Consider the following 17,440-nt stretch of genomic DNA (forward strand, 5'->3'; position numbering starts at 1 on the left):
TATAATTCAGCCTCCAGAAATCGCTGGAAGCTAAATTATTTCATTCCCCACTATTCATTGCGGCCTGGAGGGGGAATAGTATTTAACGTGGCCGGGAACTTGTGCAGTAGCAGGATCAGCCATACCGGCTGTATCCTGCGCCCAAGTCTCCCGCACTGATTCCTCTCTTGCACCCAAGTCTCCCATGCTGATTTCTCTCGTACGCATTTCAGCTTGGTTCTGCTGAAGCTGATTGAAGAGTCAATTTCTTTTCTCCCTTATTACCACATTGCTTACTGCCCCTGCACCTTCCTTTTTTCCATAAGAGCTAAATATTTCAGAAATACATTTCTAATTACATCCCAATCCAAAGATTGCTTTCTTGCAGTGAGTTATGCTGGGCATACACGGTGCGATTCCCCGCTCGCTCGCCCGCGCAGGCGCGTGGATCGATTCCCGCTCGTCCCCATGGGCAGTTCCTTATCAGCCACTCGTTTCTTCCATTGTCAGCCCGCGGGGATCGAGCACGGAGTCGATCCGCCGCAGTGATCGGACAGGTTGAATATTATCAATCGAGCCATCAGCAGCTCGATTGATAACAACTATCGTGCCGTGTATGCCCAGCATTAGATCCACTTAATAAAGTTACAAATATATATATATATATATAAAATGTTTACAGTGTTGCACCATGTCAATAGATATGCATTTTCTTATTATGAAGGTTGTATGTACTCCGGTTATAGGCATTTGTTATCCTGCTTCCTTCATTATTTTACAATCAGAATTTTATATTGATCTCTTATCATTTGCACTGGAGACTGCCAGGTTCATATTTCATGGTGTATGTGCACTTTCGTTCCCATTTACTTCCTAGAATGAGTAGCAGTTAAACAGAGCCTGGATGCCCCCTACTAACAAAACAGTTGTTCTGAATGCTATGAGTTTGTCACTGGCGATAAATCAAGCTAGATAATCTGCACCATTGAGTGTATGACAAGACTTCTGTCTGTGTTTTCAAAAGGGCATATCATAAATAACCTCAAGATAATATCACAGGCTAATCTGTGTTAAATGTTAAACATTATACTAAGGTTAAATGGCTTTGCTAATCTGTGTTAAATGGACTTCCAAGAATGCTTTCACCTTATAGGTCTATACTGTGTGCATGGTAATGCAAAAGCATTCATTCATTCTCCACGGCAGCAGGAAAACTTTTAGTCCCGTTTTTCATTTTATTTCCTTTCCTGTGCGAAATGAAATATATAGTGTTAATATGGCAAGAATCTGCAATGTATTAGTGCTAAATGTTTGATATAAAACATAAACATGCCCAAGAGTTTATGAAAATAATGCTGTTATTGCTGATCGGAAACAGCATGAGACTACCACATTTTAATATTTTTTATGGTGATATATTGCAGTGTGCTCTGCTGTACTTTTTAAGTTGTTTTATTGGAAACTGTCAAAGCCAGTGCTAATATTTCACCAGTTGTTCTTCATTTTAGCGGTGTAGAATTCAATTTACTAGCAATGTGATAGCCCTCCTGAAATTTTGAATTCACATTAGATAGATAATTCGATTATATTCTGAAGATTAAAATAATGCTGAAATCATTTCTTATCTAGTTTTTTCTTCAGCTAGCTTTAGCTATCCATCTATCTAGTTGTACATTCATATAGATATATATATTTCACTGGTAATCAAATTCAGTCAATACTCTGCATAATTCTGTTCAATGTTTTATAGAATATTTCAATATTTTACCATACAAGTGCTGGAAAGCTCCAATTCTGTCGTTCATTTAAGCCAATAGAGAGAGTATTGTTATCTTTTCATGCAGTAAATATACAATCAATAAAGGGTGTAGGCTTTCCTCTTCCTTTCATTTCAATATGAAATACAGTATATAGAATATATTTACAAAACAAAAGAAATTCAGCTTATTTTCAGATTTGAGTCTCTTGGTTGTCTGGATGTTTCTAAAGCATAAAAAAATGAAGGGTATATAATCCCTACCCGTTTTGTCAAAATGGCCTTATAACTATTAACTTTTAATAGTATATAGACTATGGTTTTTAGATAAGGTGCACTTGACTGACTCACAGTTTAGCAATCCTCTCTATGAGGTATGCACCTAGCCGCTCACTCCGCTCCTCCAATGAACTTCGCCTGACCGCCCCCCCCCCCGCATCACCCAGTCCCATGCACACCTCCAGGACTTCTCAAGAGCTGCTTCAACAATATGGAACTCCCTACCTCCGCCTGCGACGGAATTGCTCACGTGATGAGGACTTTAGACGTGAGTCCTTGGAAATGTACAAACGCTTTCGGGCAAGGGGATATTCTCATAGGTTATTGCGAAGTGCTTTGAGGAGGGCATGGGCCCGTAACAGATCTGACCTGCTGGGAAATGACGCTGGCAATATGAATCATAAGGAAACTAATATTACTAAGATACATGATACCTCCAATCAGTATGTGCGCCTGGTTACTAAATTTGGTGACCATTGGGATGAATTACGGGACTTACTGACCCGCTTTTGGCCCATTCTAACATCCTCTCAAGAAATTAGTGAAATAGTGGGCCCACGCCCTCTACTCACAGCAAAACGAGCTACAAACTTAAGGGATCAGTTAGTACACGGAGAGTTTGTTCGATCACGAACCACATGGTTGAATAAATGTACCTCGCCCGGGATGTACCGGTGCCCAGGTTGTAAAATGTGCCCATATGTTGATAAGACAATGGTTTTTTATGATAGCTCAGGAGAAAATAAATTTACAGTTAACTCGTTTATAAATTGTACTACAGAGCGAGTTGTCTACATGCTCCAGTGTCCATGTGGACTTAAATATATTGGAAAAACCATCAGACCCCTAAAGGAGAGAATTTTGAGACACTTTAGGGATATTGAAGGAGGGGAGGCTAACACATCTGTGGCTAATCATTATAGGGAGGTCCATGATAATAAACTACGGGGGACTCGGGTTAAGGGTATCTATAGGCTTGGCATCTCGGGACGCAGGGGAGATTTTGATGATATATTATATTGCAAGGAAGCAATGTAAATTTATAAGCTAAATACTGTGGCCCCGAGTGGCCTCAATGCGGAATTGGTTCCTGAGATGCCAGGTCTATGGTACCTGACCTGTTTTGGTTATCCCCTGTGTTCGTGCCCACCCTTGATATTAGTTGATATTAGTTGGGCTACTCTATAGGTGCTGCTAGGTCCATTTGAGTAATTAAGTTTGTTAAAATTAATGGCTGCTATTGGTATGCATGTTAGCAAGAGTGATGTGCTGTATGTTTGGCATAAATCTGCTAAATAATGCTGTTTACTGTGAGGTGTTACATAAAGTTTGTGAATAATGGAGGATGCTCACTGATCTAAATATTGATGTGACAAGTAAAAAAGTTTCCGCCTTAAGATGAGTAATTTATACGCAAGGCTGACCTGCTGCTCTCTCTCTTTTTTGGCCTCTGACATCTGGGTGTTTTTTTCTTTTGGAGGGCGGTGCATGTCACAGAAGACTGGTGAGGCAGGCTGAGGGCCGCCCCCAGGGACAATTTAAAAGCAAGGTTTTGACGCTACCAAGTAAGCCACACCCTGAAGAAACGTCTGCCCTTGACGTGAAACGCGTAGGGGGGCGTGGCCTACGTGCTGTCATGGCTGCTGACTAACTACAGCCCACATGGAATGCTGTTGCTGGCGTTCTGAGCCGCTGACAGGTCTGGCTGGATTTTTAAACCGCTCGCTGTATTGTACATGCGAGCGTCCTGGTTCTCCATAACAACCGGTACAAGGAGGATCCTGGGAGTGTGATGTCACATCCGCCCTGCGATCGTGGAGAGCCCAGTCCCTGGCTCGGCATAGTGGGACAGAAGTGCACCATGGCTGAGTACGCTGTGCCAGCCATTAAAGAAACAGGTGAGACCTGTCTATCAGGAGCGTGTGTTTGTAGTGTGAGCACGGCATTTTAACACTCTCTGCTCTCATTAAGCTGGGCTGCTGTAGCTGCGCAGCTTAGTGAATCAAGCCCCTTGGAGAGCAGTGGTGAGCCAGTGTGATCCAACTAGAGCAACCACAAACACAGCCGTTTTCTTGTTCAATTGCCTGCAGATTTCATCACTATGATCAAATCTGCCAGTTATCTATTACACCAATATGTCTGATTGAATGAATTCCAATAGGTTTAGCCTTAAAATCTATCAGAAGTCTCAATCAGACAGGATGAAAAATCTAGGTCGATTGTGGATGGGGCACTCTCTGCTCTCATTAAGCTGTGCTGCTGTAGCAGTGCAACTTAGTGAAACAAGCCAAAGAGTTGCTAAGGCTGCTATGAAGAGCAGTTTTACCTTCCTGTCAGTTTTGGAAATTCTGAAATGGGCGTGGATTGAAATGGAAAGATCATATTTAAAAAAAACATTAAATTGCAGAACTTATCTATGTTTATTGGAATTGTATTTTTTTAGAAAGTAGAATTTAGCTTTGCTTAAAAATGTACACAAAACATTAGACTGTGCCATAATCTACATGCATACAACTTATAACAAGACAACATATCAAATGCATGTGATATTAGTTTCAAAGGAAACTGAAATAGACAAAAAGTTTTTGTTAATTTCAGTGTAAATTTACTGGGGTAAAAAAGGTTAATGACAGAACATTCATAATGCATGTTCTGCTGATTATAAATGACAGGCTTAGCAATAGAAATGCTAACTAGTCAGAGGGGGGAAAAACTAAGCCCAAGTAATTATTTAGAATATTGTATAGATCTGTAATTATATTTTTCACCTTTAAAAAGTTTTATTACAAATGTGCTTGAAGAGAACAAGTTGAGAAATAACAGCTATAATTGTTCTTAATTATAGCTAAGTGTAATTGCACTTAGTTGCATAATGTAGAACATCAGCAATAGTTAGCACTTAGTGGAATACTGGCGTGCATACATGTGTATTCATCTGTATGAGTAGAAGTATGGTTCTATGAATTTTTTATTAACTATAATTTCAATGTTTTGCATTGGATTCTCCAGTAATAGTATGATTTGTGTCTATGGATATTCAGGAGATCCATTTATATTTACTTCACTACATAACATAGATAACTTTCTTGGAATATAAAAATGACAGCTTTATTTTTTATAAGAATCTGGGTATATACATGCACCTTATTTTTTTAAATGCTGGTTTCTATTAAAATTAAAATTATTTTACCAATTTAAGCTTGAATGTTTTTAAACTAATATAAAACATGTATTAATGCAAACACTTGCTGTAATTTTCATGTATATTAAACATCTATAAGATTTAGATTAAGTGGTTTCAATGTGTATTTATTTTAAATTTTACATAATGTAAAATAAAAATCTGCCTAAAGGGACACAGACAGCCATAAAAACCGCACAGATATTCTGAAATGGTCCTGTACTGTTGAATGTGTTTATATAGTTGTTTGTGTGCCTATTGAATAGATCTCTCTTCACTGTCTGGCTACATATATATCCTCTATGTTGACTATGCTTCTTAAAGAGGAACTGTAAGGAGAAACAAGGTTTCTTCAAAATGCAGTATAAGATAAGGAGGTGGCCAAAAAATGTTCTTACCCTGACAGGGAAGTGCTGTAAAAATGCCAAATGCAGCGTGGGAGGATTCATGTTTACTCCTGACATCATGGAACACAGAGTAGTTGACACAGTGCCGCTGAAAGTTTATCCTTAAAGCCTCTTTCTCCTGAATAACGTGTGCAGGATAAATTCCTCATACAGGCAGCTTGTGCAGTCTGATGCTGACCTCAGCTTTTTTTTCTAACACAGTAGGAGATTTATGTGACCTTTCCAAACCTCACTACTCATAAGGCAATGCGGACAAGGGTTCATTAACATACAGCCATTGAGCAACGTCATCTGGTGGACGGGGCTTGCACCTTAAAGTGGAAACAACAAAGTAAATCTTGGTTCAATGCAAGGAAATACCTGTTTTTTCCCTATAAAGTGGTCATGATGTACACACAGGTGGTGAGTAGTTTAGGACAATACAGTTACTCTTTAACCACTTCCCCCTTTTCTGTCAGTTCAAGCCTCATATTGAAAGTTTAACATATCACATTTTAGAAAACAGAAGGCAGTGACAGCGCCGAAACATAGGCATGTTACACAACCTGCATTGAAAACAGATGCAACAAAATGGAGGATGTTGGCCTCCAAGAACAGTTTGTGTGCAGAGTGCTCTGTACTAGACTCCTCCCCTGCATTGAGGGATTCTAATTGGAAGAGACCCCAACCACTAACTAACAAAAAACATAGTGTGAACCTGGGGCAGCTGGCTATAAAATGGTTTACACATTTTTGGGGGGAACAAGTAGAAATTGGCAGCACTCCTAATCAGGCTGACTTAAAATGACTACCAACAGAGGTGTGCAGAGCTCCCTAGAGGCTAAATACACACCTTTAATTCAAAACAGATGCAAACTATTCACTAAACCTTAACCTCAGACTAAAAAGGTAATGTAAACTGAAATAGCACATGGATGAAACGTACATCTCTATACAGCAAAAGGACCGTGGCAGGGCTTTGCAATGCAGGCTGCATCTGAATGACCAACTGCATAAATATGCAGAGCCTAAACATATGCAGGTTATACAACTTGCATTCAAAACAGATGCAACAAAATGAAGGATGTTGGCCTCCAAGAACAGTTTGTGCGCAGAGTGTTCTGTACTAGACTCCTCTACCACGTTGAGGGATCCTCATGGACGAGATCCTAGCCACTAAATATGAAACAACATAATGTGAACCTGGGGGCAGCTGGCCATAAAATGGTTTACACATTTTTTAGTGAGGCTACATAAATGCTTTTAGGGAAAACTTGGTGTGCCTTTCAAGGAATCAGCTAAGATGAAATGTGCAATCTTGCACTGACCGATGCAATGTGTATACACTCCAATAGCATGTGCACATTCACCTGCAATCACTGTACAGATTTCCTTTGTTACTGATTCCTTTGTAAAGGGATACCAATTTAGTCTAAAACATCAGATTACATTTATGCAGCATTAGTAAGAGAGCACTGACCTTTTGCAAATCTATGATCCTTGCTGATGGACACTGCTGCTTTTCACTTGGTTGCCATGAGTCATGGAGCAGTGTCAGTTTTCCCAGTTGTCATAGGGAATTCTCCACACAAGTTCAGTGCCCTTTACAATATCACCTTCTGACAGACGTACAGTCTTCCTCAAAATTGGAGCTCAACAACTGAAACAAGGCAAACACATTAACAGACAAGTGAAATGAATGAATAATCATAAATCATAAGAAAATGCACCTCTCAATTCCATGAGAGGAATGTCACAAAGTTCCACAAGAAACATCAGCTGCCTCTGCCAGCTTCCTCTTGACATTCTGCAGCTGCTTTGCCTCCCCCGCCCACCATGGTCTGTATGCCATAGAGGTTGTAAGATAGTCTGGGGAGGATGTAAACAATTTTTACCATTTTATACCTTCAGCAGTGGTGAGGAGATGAAATGGAAAATTGATGTTAGAAGTAGGAAGAACATTATAAAAGTGGAGCCTCCATCAATGAATCAATGACATTATTCTCCTCTCCTGTGGCTTATGTATCAGTTGACAGCACTCAACCTTCTATCCCAAAGCTGCTGGAGCATAAATATATAAAAAAAAAACCTGCTGACCACTTCTAAGCCTATTGACTTACTTAATGCATGTATCACATGACTACTCATGCTGTAGCCTTCTCATAATCTACTAATAGACTGGTGGACATGCCTGTCTTCTGTCAGGTGCCGGCCTGTGCTAACCCAGTATACAGCATGCTCCGATTAGAATAAATTCAGAAAACCCAGTCCCTACCCTGCATGCACATGTGGATGTGATAAAGAATGTGTGCCAGAATGTGGCAGGGTGCATCTTTCCAAAGACACTTGGTTAAGCAAGCATAAGGATAGCATATGTTGTTTAGAGGTCACTGGATTACTTAAAAGGCACCTGGGAGAAAAGTTGCAATGGGCACAAGAATTTATTGTACCACCAAGTTTGACAGAAATTCCGCTACCTCTGTCAATTGTTCCTAATCACTGCCTTCTTGTCCTACTCCTCTGCTTTATCTTCCTGTTCCATGGAAACTTTTCCCTGGCCCTCACCACCACCTCAAAAAGTGTCCCTTACCTATAAATGCATGTAAAGCAGTACTCAAAATAGAGGGTGGTATAATGCACAATGTTATTGTATATGTTATGGCCAAAGCCAGAAGTTTAGCCAGTTCCCAAACTGGCCTGCCAATGTGGGAAGTGGCCAAGAGATGTGGCCAAGGTCATATGTAAGAGATTCCATCGCACCTTGACTGGTGAGGTGAAAAAAGACATTTTGTTTCCTAATGTGTGACCTGCAGGCCTATTCCTAATACTAACCTTCACCTCTCTAGTACCTAACACTTATCTCTACTTTCCTTTGCCTACACTAATCTACCCTCTCCCCTGCTTAAAATGAACCTCCCCTCTCCTGTTCCTAACATTATTCTCCCCTCCTCTGTGCTTACCACTAACCTCCCCCTCTCCTCTGCCTAGCCCTAAACTTCCCAGCTCTCCAGATTCTATCATGTCCAAGAGAGTGACACAACACCAAGCACAAAGTGAAATGGCAGGAAAGCCATTTTGCACATTGGCTGGCCAATGTTGGACTTTTGCCATTGATGTTACAACTAAGTTGGCCATTTTGAGAAATGGCCAGCCAGTCCCCGCTTTTGCCGATTTCTGGCTTTGGCTGTAATATACAGTAGATAATTATATCAGATTAGAAAATATGTTTCCTTTAACACACAATCATCAGCCTAATTCCACTGACATGCAATGTTGCAAGCACACCTACACGCTAAGAATTGACATATTAAAAGAAAAAACACAGAAATTAATTGGTCGAAGAATTAACATGCATAGTTTTACAGGGAAACCCACTGTATCCCATCACTACACAACAAATAAACACAGTCAAACATAAGCAATCCTCAGCTAATGTTTGGAACAAATTTATATAAAATGTAAAGCTGAAAACCAAGCCTAGTGCTAGGTACAAATGTATGTATGTGTGTGGGGGGGATATGAACAAAAAGTACAAGTATTTATGAAGCACAAGTTGAGATGAAGTTGGCATACACGTAATCACTAACTATGGGGTACAAATATTTAGGACCACTAACAAGAACGAATAACAGAAAAATATTATAAACAACCACTAGCTAGGGAGAGAGTACCAAGTACAAAATGGAAAAAGGGACATTTTCTGGAATGCATACGCATTAATTAAATGCAGAAGAGAACACACAGGAGGAGGGCAGTAGAGAATTACTGACTGCCTGTTACACAAATTATACAGTTAAACCTTCGAATAAATCTAAATACTCTAGCTGTCTCCAACATGGATCTGCCATACATCATTACACTAATTCCCAGATACATAAATGCTAATAATCTTCATTCAACCAGCGTAGTCAACAATCTCCTATGTGACATACAGAATCTTACCTTCTCTGGACTCCTTTTGAAATTTTCTAACACTTCTATCATTTTCGAACTCCGCCTAAAAATTAGGCAAGTGTAGTTTGCTGACCCATGACTGTTTCAATTCTTTCTGTAAGGTGAATGATACCACCTTAAAAAAAGGTTACCTGCCCCTCACCCTCCATTTATGTTGTCTCATCATCCCCTTCTTGACACTTGGTTAAATAAAATTGCTTATTTTTTAGAATATACCTTTATGATTTAGGCTAGGGCCACACTAGCTCCGGGTGCGGGACGCATCCGCGGTCCGGGCTCCGATTGTCAAAAACCAGCACACGTTCTGGATCCGTTTGCGTGGTTTTTTTTTTTTTGCTAGAGGGGGTAGCAGCCAGGACGGGGGGCTGCGGGGAAAGCGGCGGCCAGGGGGGTCACCTTGGTGCCCCCTGTCCCCGCTCCCCCTCCAGCTCGCACATAATGTAATAAATTGTACCTAAGGAAGTTCGGCGAGCCGGGCACTTCCGCCCACACCGCTCGAGTCACTTCCTGCAATGCCGCCCTCTGTATTTCAGTGGGCGGCATCACAGGAAGTGACTCGAGCGGTGTGGGCGGAAGTGCCCGGCTCGCCGAACCTCCTTAGGAACAATTTATTACATTATGGGCGAGGGGGAGTGGGGACGGGGGGCACCCAGGTGAGCAAGGAGGGGGGTGTGAACCCCTTGGCCGCCGCTTTCCCCGCAGCCCCCCGTCCTGGCTGCTACCCCCTCCAGCATGGCGGCCCCATCCTTCACCAAGGGACACTGGAAACTGATCCGTTTCCAGTGTCCCAAAATGTCAGTGAAGAGGGAGGCCCGTTTCTCCATTGATTTTCACTACCCGTACGTGTATACGAGTCCATGAAAAATGCTGCAAGTCCGGACTCTGCGTTCCGGGTTTAAAAACGTATTCCGCGGATCACACGTGGATACATTTTTAACTTGAGTGTGTACTGTTCCTATTTTTAACATTGGTATCCATGGCTCAGTTTTTTGTCCGGGACAAAAAACGTAGCTATGGATACGTTTTTAAAGCAAGTGTGAACTAGCCCTTAGTCAATGTTTGTCCAATGTTGAATCTTATCTCATACTGATTTACATTGCTAGCATCTTTACCGCAGTGTTGACAAGGTGAATCACTGTGGGATGTCCTGCCCCCAATCTGTATAGTGTGTAGTAACATTGGTTGCTCTAGGGCAGAAAGCTGTGGGACATCACATCCTGTGCTAAATATTACTGACAGGGCATGGTTACATGCCAATATAAAACAATGTACAATTGTAAGAAGCATTTCTAATGCTCATGCTGAAACCAGAATACTTAATGTAAAAATACGCATCCCCTGAAAACACGCCCTAGCTGAAATTTTGAGCATGCTCGAAATATAAGCACTACCCTATAAGTGAGCCCTAGCAGCAGTTACTGTAGGAAAAAAGTGATAATGTATCCTGTCCTCCTCTGTATTTCCTGTCCCCTATGTCCTCCTGGTCAGTGGTGCTCAGCAGAGCTCGAATATTCGAGTAGCTCGAATATTCGAGCTCTTTTTCAGCTATCCGAGCTCGGTATTCGAGCTCCGAATAGCTGTAGCTATTCGAATGGGCTATCCGAGTACACTCGAATAGCCCATTCACTATTCGAGCTATTCGAGCAAACGGCGCTATTCGAGCTCGGTACCGAGCTCGAATAGCGTCATAGCCCAGATTGATGTCCTTAGAGCCAATCAGAGGGCTCCCAGGCCCTCTGACGGCAGCCAATCACAGAGGGGGACCCTGGCCAGCCCCTACCCTATAAATAGCGGCCGCCATGTTCCGTTTCTCCATGCTTGCCTGAGACTTGTACAGAGAGAGAGTTGCTCCTTTGTGCTTTGGCTTAGCAAGTGCTCTATTGTGATCATTTACCTAGCGTTTTTGCTCACCTACACCTGCCATATACACCTATATTGTTGTTAGTTAGATAGACATTGTATTTTAGTTAGTAGCTTGTGTGTTACATTAGAGACAGGCAGCTGCTGCAAGCTTACAGGTTTAGGCCTCAGGGGGGCCTTGCCTCTGTGGGCAGCTGTCCTCTGTTTATTTCTCTCATCTATACCAGTATTTCTGCTGTCCTTTACTAATAGTATTGTAGTTATACTGTACTAGGAGTAGGACACTCACTGACTGTCACTGTTTATAGGCTACTAGCTAGCTCCTGCGTGTGTGCACTCACTCACTGTCTGTGTGTACACACACTCTATTTCCTTCTGATTACTGATAGATTATTGTTAGTTAGTTGTACTTACTGTTACTACTTACTCTTACTGTACTAGGAGTCTAGGACACTCAGTCAGACAGTCACTGTGTTCATAGGCTACTAGCTCCTGCGTGCGGTCACTCACTGTCTGAGTGTACACACACCACCCACACTCCATTTCCTTCTGATCGCTGATTGATTATTGTAATTAGTTAGTTCTACTTACTGTTACTACTTACTCTTACTGTACTAGGAGTCTAGGACACTCAGTCACTGTGTTCATAGGCTACTAGCTCCTGCGTGCGGTCACTCACTGTCTGAGTGTACACACACCACCCACACTCCATTTCCTTCTGATCGCTGATTGATTATTGTAATTAGTTAGTTCTACTTACTGTTACTACTTACTCTTACTGTACTAGGAGTCTAGGACACTCAGTCACTGTGTTCATAGGCTACTAGCTCCTGCGTGCGGTCACTCACTGTCTGAGTGTACACACACCACCCACACTCCATTTCCTTCTGATCGCTGATTGATTATTGTAATTAGTTAGTTCTACTTACTGTTACTACTTACTCTTACTGTACTAGGAGTCTAGGACACTCAGTCACTGTGTGTTCATAGGCTACTAGCTCCTGCGTGCGGTCACTCACTGTCTGAGTGTACACACACCACCCACACTCCATTTCCTTCTGATCGCTGATTGATTATTGTAATTAGTTAGTTCTACTTACTGTTACTACTTACTCTTACTGTACTAGGAGTCTAGGACACTCAGTCACTGTGTTCATAGGCTACTAGCACCTGCGTGCGTGCACTCACTGTCTGAGTGTACACACACCCACACTCCATTTCCTTCTGATCGCTGATTGATTATCGTAATTAGTTAGTTCTACTTACTGTTACTACTTACTCTTACTGTACTAGGAGTCTAGGACACTCAGTCACTGTGTTCATAGGCTACTAGCTCCTGCGTGCGTGCACTCACTGTCTGAGTGTACACACACCCACACTCCATTTCCTTCTGATCGCTGATTGATTATTGTAATTAGTTAGTTCTACTTACTGTTACTACTTACTCTTACTGTACTAGGAGTCTAGGACACTCAGTCACTGTGTTCATAGGCTACTAGCTCCTGCGTGCGTGCACTCACTGTCTGAGTGTACACACACCCACACTCCATTTCCTTCTGATCGCTGATTGATTATTGTAATTAGTTAGTTCTACTTACTGTTACTACTTACTCTTACTGTACTAGGAGTCTAGGACACTCAGTCACTGTGTTCATAGGCTACTAGCTCCTGCGTGCGTGCACTCACTGTCTGAGTGTACACACACCCACACTCCATTTCCTTCTGATCGCTGATTGATTATCGTAATTAGTTAGTTGTACTTACTGTTACTACTTACTCTTACTGTACTAGGAGTCTAGGACACTCAGTCACTGTGTTCATAGGCTACTAGCTCCTGCGTGCGTGCACTCACTGTCTGAGTGTACACACACCCACACTCCATTTCCTTCTGATCGCTGATTGATTATCGTAATTAGTTAGTTCTACTTACTGTTACTACTTACTCTTACTGTACTAGGAGTCTAGGACACTCAGTCACTGTGTTCATAGGCTACTAGCTCCTGCGTGCGTGCACTCACTGTCTGAGTGTACACACACCCACACTCCATTTCCTTCTGATCGCTGATTGATTATTGTAATTAGTTAGTTCTACTTACTGTTACTACTTACTCTTACTGTACTAGGAGTCTAGGACACTCAGTCACTGTGTTCATAGGCTACTAGCTCCTGCGTGCGTGCACTCACTGTCTGAGTGTACACACACCCACACTCCATTTCCTTCTGATCGCTGATTGATTATTGTAATTAGTTAGTTCTACTTACTGTTACTACTTACTCTTACTGTACTAGGAGTCTAGGACACTCAGTCACTGTGTTCATAGGCTACTAGCTCCTGCGTGCGTGCACTCACTGTCTGAGTGTACACACACCCACACTCCATTTCCTTCTGATCGCTGATTGATTATCGTAATTAGTTAGTTGTACTTACTGTTACTACTTACTCTTACTGTACTAGGAGTCTAGGACACTCAGTCACTGTGTTCATAGGCTACTAGCTCCTGCGTGCGTGCACTCACTGTCTGAGTGTACACACACCCACACTCCATTTCCTTCTGATCGCTGATTGATTATCGTAATTAGTTAGTTCTACTTACTGTTACTACTTACTCTTACTGTACTAGGAGTCTAGGACACTCAGTCACTGTGTTCATAGGCTACTAGCTCCTGCGTGCGTGCACTCACTGTCTGAGTGTACACACACCCACACTCCATTTCCTTCTGATCGCTGATTGATTATTGTAATTAGTTAGTTCTACTTACTGTTACTACTTACTCTTACTGTACTAGGAGTCTAGGACACTCAGTCACTGTGTTCATAGGCTACTAGCTCCTGCGTGCGTGCACTCACTGTCTGAGTGTACACACACCCACACTCCATTTCCTTCTGATCGCTGATTGATTATCGTAATTAGTTAGTTCTACTTACTGTTACTACTTACTCTTACTGTACTAGGAGTCTAGGACACTCAGTCACTGTGTTCATAGGCTACTAGCTCCTGCGTGCGTGCACTCACTGTCTGAGTGTACACACACCCACACTCCATTTCCTTCTGATCGCTGATTGATTATTGTAATTAGTTAGTTCTACTTACTGTTACTACTTACTCTTACTGTACTAGGAGTCTAGGACACTCAGTCACTGTGTTCATAGGCTACTAGCTCCTGCGTGCGTGCACTCACTGTCTGAGTGTACACACACCCACACTCCATTTCCTTCTGATCGCTGATTGATTATCGTAATTAGTTAGTTGTACTTACTGTCACTACTTACTCTTACTGTACTAGGAGTCTAGGACACTCAGTCACTGTGTTCATAGGCTACTAGCTCCTGCGTGCGTGCACTCACTGTCTGAGTGTACACACACCCACACTCCATTTCCTTCTGATCGCTGATTGATTATCGTAATTAGGTAGTTGTACTTACTGTTACTACTTACTCTTACTGTACTAGGAGTCTAGGACACTCAGTCACTGTGTTCATAGGCTACTAGCTCCTGCGTGCGTGCACTCACTGTCTGAGTGTACACACACCCACACTCCATTTTCTTCTGATCGCTGATTGATTATTGTAATTAGTTAGTTCTACTTACTGTTACTACTTACTCTTACTGTACTAGGAGTCTAGGACACTCAGTCACTGTGTTCATAGGCTACTAGCTCCTGCGTGCGTGCACTCACTGTCTGAGTGTACACACACCCACACTCCATTTCCTTCTGATCGCTGATTGATTATTGTAATTAGTTAGTTCTACTTACTGTTACTACTTACTCTTACTGTACTAGGAGTCTAGGACACTCAGTCACTGTGTTCATAGGCTACTAGCTCCTGCGTGCGTGCACTCACTGTCTGAGTGTACACACACCCACACTCCATTTCCTTCTGATCGCTGATTGATTATCGTAATTAGTTAGTTGTACTTACTGTTACTACTTACTCTTACTGTACTAGGAGTCTAGGACACTCAGTCACTGTGTTCATAGGCTACTAGCTCCTGCGTGCGTGCACTCACTGTCTGAGTGTACACACACCCACACTCCATTTCCTTCTGATCGCTGATTGATTATCGTAATTAGTTAGTTCTACTTACTGTTACTACTTACTCTTACTGTACTAGGAGTCTAGGACACTCAGTCACTGTGTTCATAGGCTACTAGCTCCTGCGTGCGTGCACTCACTGTCTGAGTGTACACACACCCACACTCCATTTCCTTCTGATCGCTGATTGATTATTGTAATTAGTTAGTTCTACTTACTGTTACTACTTACTCTTACTGTACTAGGAGTCTAGGACACTCAGTCACTGTGTTCATAGGCTACTAGCTCCTGCGTGCGTGCACTCACTGTCTGAGTGTACACACACCCACACTCCATTTCCTTCTGATCGCTGATTGATTATCGTAATTAGTTAGTTCTACTTACTGTTACTACTTACTCTTACTGTACTAGGAGTCTAGGACACTCAGTCACTGTGTTCATAGGCTACTAGCTCCTGCGTGCGTGCACTCACTGTCTGAGTGTACACACACCCACACTCCATTTCCTTCTGATCGCTGATTGATTATTGTAATTAGTTAGTTCTACTTACTGTTACTACTTACTCTTACTGTACTAGGAGTCTAGGACACTCAGTCACTGTGTTCATAGGCTACTAGCTCCTGCGTGCGTGCACTCACTGTCTGAGTGTACACACACCCACACTCCATTTCCTTCTGATCGCTGATTGATTATCGTAATTAGTTAGTTGTACTTACTGTTACTACTTACTCTTACTGTACTAGGAGTCTAGGACACTCAGTCACTGTGTTCATAGGCTACTAGCTCCTGCGTGCGTGCACTCACTGTCTGAGTGTACACACACCCACACTCCATTTCCTTCTGATCGCTGATTGATTATCGTAATTAGTTAGTTGTACTTACTGTTACTACTTACTCTTACTGTACTAGGAGTCTAGGACACTCAGTCACTGTGTTCATAGGCTACTAGCTCCTGCGTGCGTGCGTGCACTCACTGTCTGAGTGTACACACACCCACACTCCATTTCCTTCTGATCGCTGATTGATTATTGTAATTAGTTAGTTCTACTTACTGTTACTACTTACTCTTACTGTACTAGGAGTCTAGGACACTCAGTCACTGTGTTCATAGGCTACTAGCTCCTGCGTGCGTGCACTCACTGTCTGAGTGTACACACACCCACACTCCATTTCCTTCTGATCGCTGATTGATTATTGTAATTAGTTAGTTCTACTTACTGTTACTACTTACTCTTACTGTACTAGGAGTCTAGGACACTCAGTCACTGTGTTCATAGGCTACTAGCTCCTGCGTGCGTGCACTCACTGTCTGAGTGTACACACACTAAATTTACTTGTGATTACTACTGATTATTGTAACTGCTAGTTGTACTTCCTGACTGTTACTACTTACTTACTGTACTAGTGGACACTCACTCAGTCACCTCACCAACCAACCCACTCCATTAAAGTACCCCACTTTTCACCCGCCCTTTTACAAAACTTTTGTCTATACGCCCAAAACCTTTAAGATGTCTGGAAGTGGCAGCCAGCGCGGTTTGGGCAAGGGGAAGGGCAGCAAGGGAATCAGGAGGAGAGGGAGCAGCATTGTGGCAAGCCGCGGCCGCGGGCGCGCCACCATGCACAGTTCCGCAGCAGCAGCAGCAGCGTCAGTGGCTAACATTCCTCCCATAGCCACTGGCCGTGGACGCCTTGGGCGCCGCCCAGCAGGAGCATCTGCAACTCACGCTGCAGAGACACAGCAGCAGCAGCGTGTTGCACTTGCTCCCATTTTCCTCCAGCCGGGTCGGAAACGTCCCATTGAGGAAAAGGATGCAGACACTGTGGTGCAACTCATGACGGAGGATGAGCAGCCCGCCATCAGCTCTGCATCCGAGGCCTCCACCCTCACCACCACCACCACCCCTGTTCGCTGCAGCCGCCCAGCAGGGTCTGGGGAGGAGGCCAGTTCACCGTCACTCGCCGACCTGTCATTCAGCAGTCTTTTGACCCCAGGCATCATGAGTAAA

The sequence above is a fragment of the Hyperolius riggenbachi genome, chromosome 3 (genome assembly GCF_040937935.1).
Source record: "Hyperolius riggenbachi isolate aHypRig1 chromosome 3, aHypRig1.pri, whole genome shotgun sequence".
NCBI lineage: Eukaryota > Metazoa > Chordata > Amphibia > Anura > Hyperoliidae > Hyperolius > Hyperolius riggenbachi.